General features: G+C 36.5%; 1 protein-coding gene across 1 annotated transcript in view; it reads right to left on the bottom strand.

The window, feature by feature from the left end:
• Enoph1 (enolase-phosphatase 1) overlaps nt 1–18,753 on the bottom strand; it is a 63,270-nt gene that overhangs the window by 35,913 nt on the left and 8,604 nt on the right. The gene's annotated exons all lie outside the window — the stretch shown is intronic.

The following is an 18,753-nucleotide window of genomic DNA, read 5'->3' as shown; positions in this document are numbered from 1 at the left end:
TGGTATGGCCAAGTATCAAGGTTGGCTATTATTCTTTCAATATGCAATCTTAGGAAAGAGAGATAATGTTGTAAGGTATAGAATACAGAGTAGTGGATCCTGTAAATTCAGATTTATGATTAGGTGACAAGTTGGCATTGAGATTGTCCTATTCCCTGATCAAACTGAATAAAAGCTTTTTAAACAAAATACAAACTCTTCAATTAAGTCTTGATATGTATGATTTTGAGAATCTACACTACGTAATTTACGTGGTTTATCAAGAATCTGAAGGGGAAATGAGAATGTACTTTTCTACTTGGGCTTTGGAGTTGAGATTTTAATTTGGTCCTTAGGGTCTATTAGTTCACCAGATAGTTATACACCATCATATCCAGCTAGAATATATCTGCTATCCAGGTGTGTGAGAGGCTACCATAGGAGGATTTTGAGACCAACCTCAGCAATTTGATTTTTAGGTCTTAAGAGGGGGGTTGGAACTCAGTTCTATGGTAATGCCCTGGATTAAATCTCCAGTAGTGCAAAAAGACAAAATTATCTATTCTAAACCAAGTTTGAATATCTAGGGGGGTGGGGGTAAAAATGAAATTGAAGTAACCTGTGATAACCCACACAGGTAAATAAGCTTTCTGAATTGTTCCAAGTTCTGTGTTAGTTGTTAAGCAGAATATCTTGTTAGCAACTTAATATTGCAGTCTTAAAGCCACTTTAATAATTTAAGATATTAGAGTTTGGGAATACTAATGTGGATAAGCAGAGCCTCTGCCCACCCAACAATATTCAGTGCATCATTTCATGATAATGGCAGAGGTCTTTTTCTAATCTTCATAAAATTTAAGGGCATTTCTTTAGTCATTAACTACTTATTAAGATTTAATTGGTTGTTAGCCAAATGATGCTAAGTTTTACTAATTAAAGTAACACAAGCAATTTTTAGTTAAAAGTTATGTGAATGCATTATACACCATCCAAATTGATTTTTGTCTTGAGCAAAATTTAAAAATGTAATTCTCTGAAAATCTCCCAAACTTCAGCTTCATAGGCCTGTCATCTAATCTACTATGGCCGCAACATTTTGTGCAAAAGCAACATTTAAAAAAACAAACAAAAAACCAGGGGGTTGGGGTTATGGCTCAGCGGTAGAACGCTTGCCTCACATATGCAAGGCCATGAGTTTGATCCTCAGCACCACATAAAAGTAAATAAATAAAATAAAAATATTAAAAAATTCTTGGGAAAAGACCCCCAATTCTTTGAATATGTATTGCCATAAAAACATGGGCTGTTTGCTTTAAAACGGCCAGCTTGAGTGGAATTTCCACAAGATTTGGTTCAGGGGCTTGGGTTGGAGTTGCTTACTATATGTGAGGCACTGGGTTCAAACATTAGCACCACATTAAAAAAATTATAAAGGCATTGTGTCCATCTATAACTAAAAATATTTTTAAAAAACTTGGTTCAGTAGCAAAAAATACACTGACGTCTCAACTGCTACTTTATATATACCATAGAAAAGGATATGGTGGTGTTCTGATCATTACAGGACAATGTTAAATGCTAAACATTGTGAGGACTTTTGTGCTGTTAAGTGGCAATTTCACTTTGTTCGACCCGCCTACCAGTATCTATCTGTGAGGATGGCATATTGATCTTGGTGATGAGATTGAGGGTGTATTTTTAAAAAGTTTATACAATAGTCTCTTGTTCAAATCTAGAAATTTCAAATGAAATATTCCAAGATTTTTCTCAAAGATCAAAGCAAGTTAAAAATGTTAGAAACACTACTACCAAGTTTTCTCTTGTCAATCTACTTTTGAGAATCTGACCAAAAATAAATTGTATAAATCAAAAAAATATTTTAAATTTAAGTTTCAGGGAAACTGTAGACATCTCTTAAGAGCCAGCTGGTTTAAAAGGGTATAGAACTGTTGGCTTTTATATCCTTTTTAAAAAAGGATATAGAATTGTTGGTAACTGACTAAAATTTACTGAATTTGGTGAGGTTGCACAAAGTAGATGCTCTGTACTTGATTATTTAGTTGGCTGATAAACACACACATGAATGATTGACTGTAGACAATAGGATGGTCAACCCCACCACCAAAGGTCCTCAAAACCATGAAGCCCTGATTTTCAAGTTGGGAGAGTTAGCTAACATCAACTCAGATTATATTTTTGAATTTATTAAACTCCTATTAAACAATGAGGTATATTTAAGTCCAAGATTTTCAGCTGAAGAGTTTACCACTTCTGGGAATGCACTTTTTAAGCATTATGACTGGTTAGTAATGTTTAATATGCTTGGTTTCTGAGATCTTTTGTAGGAAAAAAGCATTGTGTTATCAATGGGTCCATTCCTCTATTGAGACGAGCCTGGATAATATGGAGCAACTACTTGTTCCCATGAAAGATCAGTCCTGTGAGATTCACTGATTAATATTTAGATTGCTCTTGAACCTCAGACACTCAGGGAAGAATGTGAATAGTAAGGGGGTGGGTAAGTGGTAGTTTAAATATTTTCTCCCTATAGATGATATTTTGAATGGTTTGTTGTAAAAATTGCTTTGCCTATGTGATGACATTAATCAGGTATATACCTCTCAATCAGAACTTAGTTTGATAATCAGAAGCATACTAGCCTGTGCAGATTTTTCTTATGTGATTTCTACCACACTTCTAAAATACTGAAAATGAGTCCAAAAATTTTATTACTATTAAGAATTTTTAGAACTATGCTTACCACAATTTTGGGAATATGGAAAAGGAATTTTTTGAATAAATATTTCTTTTAATAATCTGAAAAAGTGTATTTTAAAATACTTGGGGTATGGGATTGTTATGATTTTTTAAAATCATATATTTCAATGACATTAAAACCTCAAGTCAAAAACTTTTATCTCACTTAATGTACATCTATTTTTTCAATACTTATTCCTTATAATGCATGTACACATAGGTCTTAGAGTTTGTCAAAATTAAGACTGAGGCAGAGGCAGTGGTGTGCACCTATAATTCCAGCCACTCATGAGGGAGCAATGGGAGGATCTTGTGTTCTGGGCAACACAGACCCCATTTCAAAGAAACAAAAATGAGCCTGGTGGCTCAGGAGGCTAAAACAGGAAGATTGCAATTTCAAAAGCCAGTTTCAGCATTTTAGCAAGGCCCTAAGCAACTTAGCAAGACCCTGTCTCTAAATAAAATATGAAAATGGGCTGGAGTTGTGGCTCAGTGGTTAAGCACGTGAACACTCAATCCCCAGAACCGGGGGTGGGGAGGGGTTGGGGGAATTATGTGTTCTTTTAATAAACAAGTGGAGATTCTTAAACAGGAAAAATACAGACATTACCGTTTTATTGACTAACAGTTTTGGAAAAGTATGCAAACTTTTAGTATAATTTAAAAACAAAGACTGTGGTTAATTATTAACTTCTTTTGTTGCCAGGAGAAAGGGAAAAAAAAGCATTATATGAAAATGTCAAAAGTTCTCAGAATTATTTTAGAAAACAGAAACCATTCCAAAGATTATATTAATAGGGTACAGTGGTGCATGTCTTTAATCCCAGCTACTCAGGAGGTTAAGGATGAAATTTAAGGCCAGCTTCAGCAACTTAGTGAGATCCTGTCTCACCTTTTATTTTGGGTTCAATTCCCAATAAGAAAAAAATTATACCATATTTTTGTATTGATCATTACATATTCATATGCATTATCACAGTCCATTAGTGTATACTCATGTGTACATGAATACCTATATAAAACAAAAGGCATTTACTTTATCACCTCCCCTGGCCTTTGCTGAGGCTGGCTTTGAACAGATTCAGCCTCTGGAGCCACTAGGATTATAGGCATGCGCCTGGCGGCACTTACTTTTATTGTGTACATTCTTGCTTTTGCTTACAACTGTGGCCTAGGTAATTCAAAACTATACTTCTGAAAACAATTAAGAAGAAGGGCGAAGTATTTTTTTTTAAAAAACTGGAAAGCACTAGATAACTAAAAAGATGAGAAATTCGCCTGACAAAAACCTAGAAGCTCAAAACCCAGATAAGCCTAGAACTTTTGATGACCATATAAGGACAAATGACAGAGAAGTAAAAAAAATGTAGATTCAACTCCAGATGGGGTCTCTGATGCCATTATTATCTCATTAAAGGGGTCTACAGAGCCACATGCTAAAGGGATTACCCAGTTTCCTTACCTAAATAATTAAGAGAATTTCAATCACAGAACTAAGGTGAGAATAGTCAAGGCCTTAGTTGCCTGCCAGAAATAAATGAAAATCATTTAATATCTTAGCTGAGGCTGATATAATAAAATACCATAAGCTACGTAGGTTAAATAAATTTGTTTATTACAATTCTGGGGTATAGAATGAGATCAGGGTACTGGCATGATCAGGTGAGGGCTGCCTTGGCTTTTAGACAGCTGCCTTTTTCTGTATATATAAGGTAGAGGAGTGGGGTAGGCAGGGGAAAACATAAGATCAAGCACCCTCTGGTCTCTTATAAGGGAACTATTCCCATCATGAGCAATCTACCTTCATGACCTCATCAAAACCTAATTACCTACCAAAGGACTCATTACATTGGGGTTAGGATTTCAGTATATCAATTTTGGGTGGATACATTCAGTTCATAACAAGTACTGCTATAATTTTGATTTTATGTGTATCCCCCAATAGTTAGTATGTTAAGAAGTTGGTCCTCAGTGTGTACTCTATCTCTGAACCAATCCACTTGCTTTTTACATCCTTAGATTTCTGATTGTTTCTACAAATAATTTCTCAAATAGAATGGGCAACACATGATAAATAAAAAGCCATCATAGGCTGGAGGTGTAGCTGAGTGGTAGAGTGCTTGCCTAGCATGTGTTGGGGTCAATTCCCAACACCCCACAAAAAGAAATAAATTTAATCTAAAAACTCACCACAAAACAGCACAATAAACAAATCTAGGAAGTATCAGACACACATACTTGTGTTGAAATAAAATAGATTTGAAACTGTTTTCAGATTAAAATACAAGTTTGAAAGTATCTTCAAAATATAAAAGAAACATAGGAGATGGGAGAAAAATATGAAAAAGAACTTATACAAATACAACTGCAACAAAAAACAAAAGATAAATGGGCATAGTGGCACATGCCTATAGTCCCAGCTACATGCTGAGACTGAGGCAGGAGGATCACTTCAGCACATGAGGTCAAGGCTAGTGTGGGCAAGAGTGAGATTCTATCTCAAAACAAAAACAAAACACAAAAAAGCAAAACATCAATGGGTTTAACAATAGATTAGAGGCAATTGAGTTATTTAAGTGAAAGAGAAATGAGAATAAACCATCTGAACATAACATGGAAAGTAAAAAACATGAAAATTGCCATAGAGAATTAACTTGAAAAGTTATAGTTCCTAAGTTCCTCGACGGTCAACTTGATTGGACTAAGAGATGCCTAGGAAATTAGTAAAGTACACTTCTGGGTCTGTCTGAGGGTGTTGCCAGAGACAATTGGCATGTGGAATAGAAAATTGAAGGGCAAGGCCCACTTAAGTGGGCTGTACCATCCAATAAGCTGGGGGCTTGGATGGAACCAAAGTGGGAGGAGGAGGTCTGCCAACATGTGCAGCCTCTGTTCTTCTTGAGTGGCTGCCCTGATTACTGCTACCATTGCCCAAAGATATTAGATTCCAGCTTCTTTCATTCTTCCAATGTGGACTCATCCATGACTCTCGGGCTTCCAGGACTTTAGTCTTGGACTAGAGTTGCATCATTGTTCCTCTTGTTCTGAGGCTCCAGCTTCTTGGACTGAACAGCTACTGCTTTTCTCTGGGTCTCCACAGTGCAGCTAGCCATTGTGGGACTATCTAGCCTCTGATCATGTAAGCTAACCTAATAAATTCCCCTTTAAATTTATATATGTTCTGTTGATTCTGTTCCTCTAGAGAACGCTAATACAATAAGTATAATGTGAAACTGGAGTTTTAGAAGAAGGAATAAAAGACCATACTCAGAGACAATGGCTAAAATTTTTGCAGAAGTGACAAAGGATAATCTATAGACTCAATATATCCAACAAAAGAATCAGGAAAAATAAAGAGAAATTACATGAAGACATATTTATGGTGATAAAAATAGTTCACAACAAAAATCTTGAGACCCATCTACCAGTAATGAGGAAATATAAGAAAGAGAGGCACATATTAAACAAGGGTGCAACCATCCAAATCTATAATATGGAAAAATGCATGGCAAAAATGTCCCATTTCTTCTAAAGCAAATAGCATGAAAATTCGTGGAGAATGTATGGGGCTTTGACACTATGTTAAGGAACATTTATCATGGCTATCAAGAATCTAAAGTGAAAATAATTTTTCTTTTATTATAACATTTACAGTTTCATGAAAAATGGGGATTACCTCCCATGTTTGGGAAACCCCTTCCAATAGAGCAGAGATACATGAAATCAGCTCTGCACTAAAATCAGAATTCTGCATTGTACTTTGAGCCAGTAGTTACTGAAGCAAAGAAGCAAGGATTAATAAAATAATAAATGCTGTGACAGGTGGCAGGCAAGGTGGCAACCACTTTGTACAGAAGCAGAGGTTCTATCAGCTACACCCAGTATACAGCATTGATGCTATCAATGTTGAAAGCAGCTGCATGTGGGTGTAACAAGAGCAGCAGCAGCAGAAACGGGTGCCTTTATGGACCCAGTTTTGTGGTACGATTTGTTTTTGTTCGTGCTGAAAATTGAACCCAGGGGCACTTTACCACTGAGCTACATTCCTGGTCTTTCTTATTTATTTTAAGACAGGATCTTCCTAAGTTGCTGAGGGTCTAAGTTGCTGAGGCTGGCCCTGAAATTGCAATCCTCCTGCCTCAGCCTCCTGAGTCACTGGGATTATAAGTGTGCAGCGCTGAATCCAGCTGTGATGATGTTTTAAAAAATTCTTTTGTTTTTTTTAAATATTTATTTTTTTAGTTTTTGGTGGACACAACATCTTTGTTTATATGTGGTGCTGAGGATCGAACCCGGGCCGCATGCATGCCAGGCAAGCGTGCTACCGCTTGAGCTACATCCCCAGCCCTTAAAAAAAATCTTTAAAAATATACATACATACACACACAAGCTCACACACACACACACACACAACACACATATATATTCTAGTTGCAGATGGACACAATACCTTTAATTAATTAATTTTTGTAGTGCTGAGGATCAAACCCAGTGCTCACGCATGCTAGGCAAGCGCTCCACCCCAGCCCTGTGATGTGATTTTGAATAGTTCTTGGGTGAGAGTTCTGAAGTGTGGCTTTCTAACCTTTCCTGGGGAACTTGAGACACCAAAATAGTCCTATTAAATTTACTTTTGGCTCAATTAAAAAAAAATAACAAAAACAAAAATATGAAGAATGAAGATAAAGATAAAATTATCTAAGAAGAAAAAGGAAGAAGAGGAAGTCTATAAATGGATTAATAATTAAAAAGTCTATCAACCACACATAATATGTACATCTGTATGGTATTCAGATTCAAACAAATTTACCATTAAAAAGAAAACAACCGTGGAAATAATAAAGATTGACTAGGTGTTTGATAATATTAAAATTATTAAATTTAGGTGTGATATAGTATTTTATTAAAGATACTGAAATTCCTCATGGACTGTCAATGATTCTAGAACTGTGCTCCTAAGTAAATAAGGTTATAGTTAAGATGAAAAGGAAAAATCAGCCTTATAACTGTTGAAGACAGGCTACTTCATCATACTTAAATCTACATATATATGAAAGTTTCCATAATAAAACATTCAGGCAAAATAAAAAATAAACTAATCTCATGAGAATCTTAAATAAGACTGATCCGAAAATTCAAGTGTCTAATAAATTAAATACTAATAATTTTTTATGTAATGACATTGCACAAACATGGACTATGAAACTGTTGAATAAACTATGTTTTTGACAGATGTTTTGTTTTAAAAAAAAAAAAGTGCAAGGACCAAAAATCTGCTCCATAAAAGCAATGAGGACAAGTAGCATAAATTGTCCTATTCAACATTTTCAGAATCCTGGAAAGTAAAGTCTTGCAGCAACATGAGAAATATTTGTTTTCTTCAAAAAATGGCTTTATTTCAATAAGAACAAAAAATTTGTGACATTTTAACAATAGTGTGAAACCACCAGATGTTTATGCACCACTAGGGCAATTCAATGAAAACAGCTTGATCAAAGTTGCCTTTATTTCACCTTACTCAGACCTTACTCTATAAAAAAGCCATATCCTTATTTTGTTTCTCAGATACAGGCAGTGTTAATTGTTTAACATCACACTGTCTGAGGTGGAAGTACAAGCTGGGGCAAATTAGAGGCTAACAAAAAAATTTAAAGGAAAAAACTGGGAATAAATGATCCACATTGAGGGCTTTGAAAGCTCCAACATAATCCTGGGAATCTAGAAGGCCACATAATGGGCAGAACTATACAAATGTCCAGAAAATAACCGAGAAGGGCTAATCTCTCACTGCTGCTTACCTACATGAGTAGGAAGAGAAAACTAAGGTAGAGTTGTAAAGAAACTGCTGAAGCATCAAAGCCATGCTCCAGCACACTCTGAGTTCCCCAGCAAAGGCTTGGAAACTACTGCTTCAAAGCAAGATACACTAAACATTTAAGGAGAATACATTAAGAAAAACTGGCAAAATTCAAGTTTTAAAACAATAAAATGCCACTTTTAATAGTGAATAAAACAACTAGGCAGAAAATCAACGGAACACTTAAGTGATACCATAAACCAACTAGACCTAACTATCTAGGGAACAATTCTCCCAAAAACAGAATACAAATTCAACTACACATGCAATATTTCCAGCAAAAGCTCTATTCTAGATCATGAATCAAGCCTCAATAAATTTAGAAAGAATAAAATCAAAACCTAATAACAAATGGAAATTTGGGAAATTCATAATTATGTGGAAGATAAAATGTGCTCCAAAATGGCAAAAAGTAAAAAAAATATAGAACATTAGAAAGTAATATATGAGATGAATAAAAAATAATATAGCTTGTGAAAATAACAAGAGGTGGCTCAATCATTTCAGAGAGGAAAATTTATAGCTGTAAATGCTTATACTATAAAAAGAAGTACCCAGTGCAGTGACCCTTGCCTGTAATCCCAGCTACTTGAGAGGCTAAGACGGGAGGATCACAAATTTCAAAGCAAGCCTGGGCAATTTAGCAAGACCCTGTTTCAAAATAAAAAATAAAAAGGGCTGGGAATATAACTCAGTGGTAGAGGACGCCTGGGTTAAATGCCCAGTACTGAAAAACAGGAGAAAGAGACACCAGATTGATCTTTCTCTCCCTTTCCGAGTGTGCACGCACGCACATACCCACACCCCCCCCCCACACACACACACGATGGAGGGGGGGGAAGGGAGGAAATAGCTCTTGAAAACACAGAGATGCAGTTGTACAAAAGCCAGAAAAAGAGGTCTCATAAGAACTCAATCCTGTGAACACCTTGATGTTGGACTTTTCTTCAGAACTGTGAGAAATAAATGTTATGTGGTTTAGGCCATCCAGTCTATATTTTTTATGGTGGCTTGAGAAGACTAATATAGACGGAACTTCCTCAAGCTAATAAGGACTCTCTTTAAAAAATTCCACATTTAACATTACACTGATGAAAGACTAAATGCTACCCCTTAAGATGAGGAATTGAACAAGGATATTCACTCTTGCTACTTCTGTTTAACATTGTACTGTACATTCTGGTTGACATAAAACTCTATTTGAAGAAATGTTCCAGTATATAGAAAATCATGAGTTCAGCAAGGTTGAATGGTACAAAATCAAAGTACAAAAATCATTTTTATTTCTATACACTGGCAATGAACAACCCAAAAATAAATTAAGAAGCATCAGAAAGAATGTAATCAGTAATACTGAGGAATTAACTAAACTAAAGTGTTCAAGACCCGAAAATTTAAAACATAAAAAAAAAAAAATGCCTAAATAAATTGAAAAATATCCCATATCCATGGATTTGGGACTAATATTATAAAATCAGCAATACTCTCCAACTCGATCTACAGATTCAATGCAAACACTACTAGAATGCCAGCTGGACATTTTTCAGCTATTGACAAACTGGCTGGGGAGTGACAGAGAGCTTGTCTAGCATATAGAAGGCCCTGGGCTCAATCCCCAACACCACACACACACACACACACACACACCCCAGCACCAAAAAAAAAAAAAAAAAGTCCATATAGAAACTTTTATTAATAGCAACATTATTCATAATAGTGCAAAAAACAACCCAAATATTCACCAACTGATGAAGGGAGAAACAAAATAAAGGAATATTACTTGGTCATTAATAAGGAATAAATTACTGATATATTATACAACATGAATCAAACTTTTTGTTTTGCTGTACTGGGGATTGAACCCAGGGATAGTCTACCACTAAACTATATCCCCAGCCATTCTTGAGGCAGCCATCTCACTAAGTTGCCCAGGTTGGACTTGAACTTGCAATCCTTCTGGATCACTAAGATGATGAGAGCATGCCACCACACCTGACTGGATGTTTTTTTATGAAAAATAAAAAGGGTGGGCTGGAGAAGTAGTTCAGTGGTACAGAACTTCCCAAATATGTATGAGGCCCTGGGCTTGATCACCAGTAGAACAACAACAATAGACACATTCATCTTATGTAAAATATAAACCTTTATTGAAGACAGATTCAAAATAAATAACTATGAAAAGACAATTTTTAAACAGACAATAGGGAAATCTGCATATGGACATGAGAGTGATATTTAGTTATTTTTAAAAGAATTTCTTACCAGTTAAATATACATACAAAAATACTTGTGGTAAAATGAGATAGTATGTGGTATTTACAGATAAAAAGGATAAGACAGGAATAATGTTGACAATCTTTAAAGGTATGAGATGGGTACATGAATTCCCTATATAATTGGATTATTTCTAGTTCAACATATATATAGAAACTTCAATTAAATTATGAAAAATAACGAGCATAAAAACAAGTAATTGGAAAGAGTAACATTACTTCTGAAGGATCAACAGTAAAGCTGATACCTTATATGAATAAAAACTGTAGAAGCCAGAAAACAGTAGAAAGATTGTGGAATGTGCTGAAAGAGAATAATTCCAACTAAAAATTCCCTAAAAGCCAAAATTCTAAACATCCACTAAAGACTAAACACCTTGAACCCAGGAATAAGAATATTCCTTCTTTTTTTTTTTTTTTTAGTACTGTGAATTGAACCCAGGGGTGCTTTACCACTAAGTTGTAATCCCAGCCCTTTTTAAAACATTTTGAAACAGGATCTCACTAAGTTGCCAGGCTGGCCTCAAACTTGCCATCCTCCTGCCTCAGCCTCGCAAGCCAATGGGATTACAGGAGCACACTACTCCTTATTCTTTTTGATTACAGTAATTCTTGTATGTTTTGAAAACTAGTATAATTTTATGCCAATTAACATATTATTCTTCAAATGACTGAATAATTTGCAGACCTATTTAAATAAGTTACTGTACTAAATTGCTTTCATTTTATTTGCCAACATCAGTCCTGACATTTTTCTCTAGCTTAAGAGATACGTAAGGGAACTTTAAAGCTCTTTTATGAAGATGAGATGGAGTCTTGGCCTCTCAAGTAGCTGGGATTAAAAATAAGCTCTTTTATTATGATGTTGCATTAAATTTCTTTTCAGTGCTGGGAATCTAATCCAGGGCCTCATGCATGCCAAGTACTTTATACTGAGCCACATCCCCAGCCCCTGCTCTCTGTACATTTTAATACAACTAAACTAATTAGTAGTTTCTAAAGTACAAAAGGCATTTGATTTTTTAACTTTAAAATCTGTTACTGAAGTAGGGTATTATATCAATTTGACCATTCAGAATACTTTATATACCAATATTTGTTCTTTGCATTAGCCACAGTGTAGATAGCTACTACATCATATAGAAACTACTTAAGTATGTGGAAAAATTAGATTAGTAGTATACTAGGCCGTCTAGTACAGTTAAAACATTCTGGATGACCAAAAATGGAATTGCTCATTATCTTTTCATGTATTTCCAAGAAAGAGATGCAGAGTCTTAATCTTTTATCAAATTAAACACAAACATTGTGTCACGAATACATACCTTTAATCCCAGCTACTTGAGAGGCCAAGACTCCATCTTAAAATAAAAAAATAAAAAGAGCTAAGGATGTAGCTCAGTGCTATATCTCTTTTGCTCTTTCTATTTGTTCATTTTTTGTAGTGCCAAGGATTTGAACCCAGGGCCTCACCATGCTAGGTAAGCATTCTACCACTGAGCTACATCCCTAGCCATAATGCTTTTTTTTTTTTTTGGTGGTACCAGAGATTGAACCCAGGGGACACTTAACCACTGAGCCACATCCCCAGCCCTTTTTGTATCTTATTAGAGACAGGTTCTCACTGAGTTGCTTAGGGCCTTGCTAAATTGCTGAGGGTGGCTTTGAATTTATGATCCTTTTGCCTCAGCCTCCAAGCTGCTGGAATTACAGGTGTGCACCACTGTGGCTGGCTTTGTAACACCTCTTCTATGTCATTAAAGACTTCAAATATTGGCCCAAGAAAACTTAGAAAAAAATATTTTCAATTAATAAAATAAAAAAAAAATACAAACTAAAAATTGAAGAACAAAGTATTTGGACAAAATGTAGATATGAATAATCTAAATTTGAGCTGGGAAAGTCTGATTTGGTAGAAATACTTGTCACAAAAAGAAATTTCAAAGGCAAGATCTTCAAGTTACCTTGAAGACATAAGGAAGCTTCAAAAAAAAAAAAAAAAAAGAAATGTAATTAAATATTTCAGACACTTTATTTTTAAAAGTTAAAAACGGTAGAACTGGGGATACTGTTCAGTGCATGTGAAAAGCCTTAGGTTGGTTCCCAGTACCATTAAAAAAAAAATTAAAAAAAAGCAAAAGCAAACATTTTTAGAAATCAGGAAAAATTAAACAAATCTTGTTGACCTAATCCACCTCTCTCAAAAGCCCAATAAATTAAATAAACAAAACTGAGGCTATTGAAAAAATTGAGTAACATAATAAGCAAGCTTGATTTAAAGAAACAATTATTTTCCCTAACCTATCAAGTCTCCATGTAGGTTGAGACTCTGGTGCAGGACCATCTCAAGTTTGAGGCCAGCATCAGCAATTCAGCAAGGGCCCTAAGCAATTTAGCAAGACCCTGTCTCAAAATAAAAAAATAAAAATAGATGTAGTACAGTGGTAAAGCATCCCTGGGTTCAATCCCCCCCCCCCCCCCCCCCCAGATAAAAAGGACTCTGGATAGCATATTTTGCGTAAGGTCAAACCCTGCTAAACATATTCACCTGCTAAAACTGTTTAATTCTCACAATAATCCTGATGAAAGAAATCCAGTTAGTTTAGATTTTGCTAAAATCATAGACTAGAAACTTTGCTGCTTGAAATTGTATCAGGAAGAACAAATGTTTTAGAGAGTGTTTTCATTGCTGTGACTTAAGGACCCAAGCAGATCAATTGTAGAGGAGGAAAAGTTTATTTGAGGGCTCATGGTTTCAGAGGTCTCCATCCATAGACAATAGGCTCCATTCCCTGGGGCTTGAGGTGAGGCCGAACATCATGGTGGAGTGTGGGGCAGAGGGAAGCAGCTCAAAAGGTGATCAGAAAACAAACTCCACCCCCCAGATGCAAATATTTACCCCAAAGCCACTCCCCCAATGTTCCACCCTCCTCCAGCTATTCACTTTAGTTACAGCTCAGTTAATCCAGATCAGGGGATTAATTCACTGATTAGGTTAAAACTTTCACAATTCAATCATTTCTCATCTGGACCTTTTTGCATTTTCTGTCCGCCCCCCGCCCAAAGCTTTTGAGGGACACCTCACATACAAACTTTAACGATGAAATATCCCACTTTTGGCTGGACAATCTAAGGTACAAAGAAGCAAATCTGATTTCCAATCCAAGTGCAGAGCTTCAAAGAGGTTTCTGAAGATGACATTCCACCTTCCCCTTTAACTTTATAGTTTCCAAGGAAACAGGAGCCTATATATTGTGGCCCAGACCTAATTTTGTCTCCCTTTATGTGCGACCCTGCTTTGCTTTGATCCTATCAAAGCCTTGCTTCATTTAAAAAATTCACCTAGATGTTACCCTTCCCTCAATCCTGTAACTTGTCATTTATTTTGGTTGGTGAGACTTCTCATAGTTTCTCTTATGTAGAATCTCTTTTGTTGCAATATGTTAATAAATCTCACTTTCTTTGAGTACAGGTTTGTCTCTGATAGTCTCAAGTCTCACTGAGCTTGAATAACAACCATGAAGAATGGCCATGAACTAGCACCCTAACTCAGTAATGATTAAGCACATGAGGGCTTTAGTCTCCCCTATAGGTCTGTTTGTCTTTGAAGGCATGGGTTTTGACTGGATCTAGACTTTTAGTATCTTTTTGGCCTTTCAGAGTTATACTAATTTCTTTTTGCAGTGTGGGGATTGAACCCAGGATCTTGTGTATGCTAGAGAAGTGCTCTACCACTGAGCTACATCCCCAGCCCTCAGACAGTTTTTAATCACCAAAAGTCTATTAATTCTTTGAATTTCTGGCATCCTCTAGAAGAACTTTGACAAAAAAATTTTTTTCCCCTCTCACTTTTAAGTTCCTAGTAATAACTGTTCCCCACTACTATAGTTTTAAATGTTTAAAAACTATGTCTTAAGCTTTTAAAATTATGACTTCTATATATATCTTGTCTTCTGATAATTCTAAACTTTGTCTTTACCACGTTAGGCCCCAAATTCAGAATAACAATGTCTGGATGCCTTTTATCCTTAAAATATATTTGGGTTTCCTAAAAGCCATTTTAGGGAACCCAAATATTTGCTCTTTCACCTTATAAAAAAGAAGAGTAAGGAGTTTAGAGAGTTTTCAAACTAGGTGTTTTTGGTATTGGGGAGTGAACCCAGGGGTGCTTTACCACTGAGCCACATCCCCAGTCCTCTTTATATTTAGACACAAGGTCTCCCTGAGTTGCTTAGTTCCTCACTAAGTTGCTGAGGCTGGCTTTGAATTCTCAATCCTCATGTCTCAGCCTCCCGAACCGGATGTTTCCTACTCTTCTGAAGGAGAGGAGAAATGTGCCAGTCCTCTTAGCACACCTGGAAGTCCTTGTGAAGATGTGTTATGGAGTTATGTGCTTGACTTCATTAACTGAGGATACACCTCAGTGATGATTGTAATGAGTCAGGATTTTCCAGAGAAACAGAAACAATGTTCCTGATTTGCTTAGGGTCTCGCTAAGTTGCTGAGGCTGGCTTTGAACTCATGATCCTCCTGCCTCCGCCTCCCCAGCCACTAGGATTACAGGTGTGCACCTTCACGCCCAGCTATTTCTCCAGTCTTTTTAATTTTTATTTTGAGGTAAGTCTTAGTTGCTCTTAAGCAGTCTTGCTAAATTGCTGAGGCTGGTCATGAACTCGTAATCCTCCTGTCTTGGCCTTCTGAGTAACTGGGATAAGAGGTGTGTACTACCACACCGGGTGTATTTATATATATATATATATATATATATATATATATATACACATACACACACACACATACATACACACACACACACACACATATAATTTTTAATGAGAAAAAAGTGGAGAAAACTTTTATACTTTATCAATATTCTATAGAGCGTACATTACTTTGGAGAAAGGGCTGATACATAGAAGGATTATGGGAATCTGGAATCAATAAAAACTAGTGTGTGGAGGACAGGGGTTATTAGGAAGAATAAAAGAAAAACTCAAATTTTTTCACAGGAAAATGAGTCAGATAATTGCTCTGGATATAACAAAGAGCCAGTTAACAATATAATACTTCTGGGATGAAAGGAAGAAGAAAAAACGAACACCCAGCAGTTACCCTGGCAGGACTTATCAGGGATGGCTAAAATAAAGATCCCTGAAAATTCTAGTCTGGAACTATAAGCAGATCATTTTATCTAGTCAGAACTCAAATTTTCATTTACTTTTTTGAGTTTAGAAGAGGGATCTTCTTAAAATCACCAAAGCTCTGGAGGGCTTTTTTCCTGCCTTGATTTACTATGTTTTATTTTTAAAAAAGAACTTTGATACTAGATCGTATGCAGTGGAGAAAAAGGGATAGAGGCATATTAGCACAATTAATCATACAACATGTGGCCTTTTGTTACCGGATTTTTTCACTTAGTGTAATGTTTTCCACATTCATCCATGCTGTAGCACATATCAGTATTTTATTCCTTTTTATTGCTAACAATCCATTGTAGTGTGCAAAAAAGCATTAACATTACAATTCTGAGATAGCTAACCTTAGAAAGGCCTGTTTAATTGTCTATGTGTGACTAGTATCCAGGAAGTAGGATTTTGGAAGATTTTCACCATTCTCTATGGTTTGTTCAGCCGCAACTCATTGTGTAAGCTCTGGTTATTGCTGTTTACCTGCTTTCATTCTGGGAGTATGAATCTTGGTATTAGTGTTAGACAGAGGGTGCCAATCCAGATAAAAATCTTAGGAATGGAGTTTAGGATGAAGTTTCCCCAGTAGATAACATTTCACACATTATCATATCTCATTCCTGGAAGTTTTAAGTTCATCCTGTGTGACTCCACTGAGGGAGGACTCTTGGAAGTTTTTGCCTGGTTTCCTCTTGACTTTGCTCCATTATAACTTTCCCCTTTGCTGGTTTAAAGTACTGGTGATTGGACACGGGGTGCTCTACCATTGAGCTATATCCCTAGTCCTCATTAAACTGCCCAGGCTGGTCTCGAACTTGTGATCCTTCTACCTTGGCCTTTGAAGTAGCCAGGATTACAGGTGTTGACTGCACTTTCTTCCCGCCCCCCCCCCCCCCCCAGTTCTGGGGGTTGAACCCAGGGATCACCCTAACTTGCCCAGGCTGGCCTCAAACTTTTGACTCTCTTGCTCAGTCTCTAGTCACTAGAATTAACAGGCGAGCACCACCATACCCAGCAAATAATATTATACTTTTTTCCTCCCTTATATGAACTTAGGGTTGGGCTGGATAGGCCTCACTAACCATAGCAAAATTGTATGAATTTTTTTTTTATTTTTCAGCTTTGGGAATGGAACCCAGGCCTTGTATGTGCTGGACAAGTTTTCTACCACTGAGCTATGCCCTCAGTCTCTGGCCTGTAATGAGTTTAACCACCAACATGATTATATGCTAAGTCTGTAAGTCCTACTAACAAGTCATCAAATATATTATATTATGTACCTCTGAAACATATGGATACTTTTTTTTTTTGCTACCACTGAGATATATCCCCAGTCCCTGGATATACTTCATTTTACTTATCCATTAACTAGTTGATGGACATTTTGGCTATTTCCACTTTTTGGCTATCAGAATGTTGAAATGAACATTCATGCACAATTCTCCTGCAGACTTATGTTCTCCTTTTTCTTGGGGGTACTCTGGATTGAACCCAAGATTGTTCTGCCTCTGATCTACATTCTCAGTCTTTTCTAATTTTACTTTGAGACAGGGTCTCACCAAGTTGCCCAGTGGTCCTTGAACTTGTGATCCTCCTGCCTCAGATTTCCCAGTAGCTGAGATTATCGGCACGCACCACTGCCTGATTTATTGGTTTCAGTTCTGAGGTCTTACATAGTCAACAAAGCCAAAGTGGTTATATTAGGAAGGTAGTCCTATGAGTGACTTAGCTTTAATTTCACTGTTTTTTTTTTTTTTTTCCAAATTGGTTTCTTTCTTTTTTTTTTTTTAAGTACCAGGGATTGAACCCAGGGGTGCTTTACCACTGAGCCACATCCCCAGCTTTTTACTTGTTATAACTACATACAAAGAAGATAAATCCTGCCACAGATTTCTTGAGGGAGTGGCTCTCAGACCTTAGAAGTCAATCTTTTTTTTTTTTTTAAATTTTTTTTTAATATTTATTTTTTAGTTATCGGTGGACACAACATCTTTGTTTGTATGTGGTGCTGAGGATCGAACCTGGGCCGCACGCATGCCAGGCGAGTACGCTACCACTTGAGCCACATCCCCAGCCCCTAGAAGTCAATCTTTACCAAGTCTTTTATTTCCTGGGCCTAGTGAATTTGCCCTTACACTTTCCCTAAGATCCTTCAGTTTCCTCCCCTGTCCACACTCCTAGCTAATGAAGACTTATTATCTGAGAAAAATAGAAGGAATCAGAACTAATTATGTTTACCCCTAAATATACCAACGAATTTATATCTATATATACTCACATGATCTATATATATACTCACATGGTCTTCCTTCTACTCTACAGTGAGATGGAATTGTACTTCCTCTCATTTAAGTTCACATCCACCGGGAGGTTAAGGCAGGAGGATTGCAAGTTTGAGGCTAGCCTCAGGAACTTAGTGAGATCCTGCCTCAAACTAAAAAAATAAAAAGAATTGGGGGTATAACTCAGGGGATGAGTAAACTCAACTCTGGGTTCAATCCCCAGTACCAAAAACAGAAAAAGGTTGGTATCTATAATCATCCTCCCACCTCCACACCACATCACCAGTTTTTCTTTTACTGGATCATGGCTATCATCATATAACCACAGTGCAATATAGAAGAAAAAAACCTAGGCCACTCAAATAAAGCCATTAAGTCACCCACATTGCCAGTCAGCCATAAAGTATCAGCAGCTGAAC

This window comes from Marmota flaviventris, chromosome 7 (genome assembly GCF_047511675.1).
Source record: "Marmota flaviventris isolate mMarFla1 chromosome 7, mMarFla1.hap1, whole genome shotgun sequence".
NCBI classification, from domain to species: domain Eukaryota; kingdom Metazoa; phylum Chordata; class Mammalia; order Rodentia; family Sciuridae; genus Marmota; species Marmota flaviventris.
The sequence above is the reverse complement of the archived record's forward strand: the minus strand, read 5'-3'. Positions and strand labels throughout refer to the sequence as shown.